Raw genomic sequence first — 1102 nt, 5'->3', positions numbered from 1 at the left:
GTTTGCTGCTGAAAGTCAAGGAAGGTAGTTTTCAATAAAGATTGAAGTTCTGGGAGGGCTGGGTGGGGGGAGAGAAGTGCAGCAATGAATGAATAGAAATCCAAAATCTCTTTAAATGTTCATTAAAATTATTAATAAAAAAAGAGAGAGAGGAGAAAAAAATGTTCCACATCAAGAAAACATTCTCATCACTGGGTCAATTGGTAGCTTCATGATAGACAGAGAAGAGATTGTTACCAATTTCAGCTTGCTTGGCTCCACAATCAACACTCTTGGCACCAGCAGTCAGGAAATCAAAAGATTAATTGCACTGGGAAAGTTTGCTGTCAGGGATCTCTCTATAGTACTGAGGAACAATGATACCAATCTGGAGACTAAGGTGTGCCTGAAACAGGCCATGGTTTTTCTCAATTACTTGCAATTCATTAGAGAATCAGACAATGATTGAGGACAATAGAAGAAGAATTGATCTCTTTGAGTTGTGGCATTGCAGAAGAGTGTTGAACATACCATGGACTACCAGGAGAACAAACAGGTCAGTCCTAAAGAGAGTGAAACCATGCTTCTTCCTGGACATATGGATTCTGAAGCTTCATGTCACATACTTTGGGCACGTGGCCAGGAGGGATCAGTCCTTGGAGAAGAACGTCATGCTTGGAAGAGTGGAGGGACAGTGCAGGCGAAGAAGACACCCAGTATTGGATGGATTGACTCAGTGACTGGAGAAGTGGGATGATGATGAGTGGAGATGATGAGATTGGCTCAGTGTAGGGCAGGATTCAGAGCTGTTGTACGTAGGGTTGCTACAGGTGACTCAAGGGCACATAACAACAACCACAACCACAACCACAAGGAAATTGAGAGGGGATGGTAGTTTGCTCTGGAAGTTGAGGGCAACAGTTCTGTCAGGATGTGATCAGGCCCAGAGCCTTATCAGGATCTGGTCATCGAATCACCTTGTCAAGATATGATCAGGCCTTATAGCTGCACAATGGAGTGGACTTGGGGGGAGGGATTACATAACAATGAAAGTGTTTTCTTTTTCAAGGAGAAGAGTGAATTCGGGGGATGGGGGGAAATGGAGAAAAGTGCAACAAGGAAT

The sequence above is a fragment of the Elephantulus edwardii genome, unplaced genomic scaffold (assembly GCF_000299155.1).
Source record: "Elephantulus edwardii isolate Elephantulus edwardi_28Jun2011 unplaced genomic scaffold, EleEdw1.0 scaffold00237, whole genome shotgun sequence".
Lineage (NCBI taxonomy): Eukaryota > Metazoa > Chordata > Mammalia > Macroscelidea > Macroscelididae > Elephantulus > Elephantulus edwardii.
The sequence above is the reverse complement of the archived record's forward strand: the minus strand, read 5'-3'. Positions refer to the sequence as shown.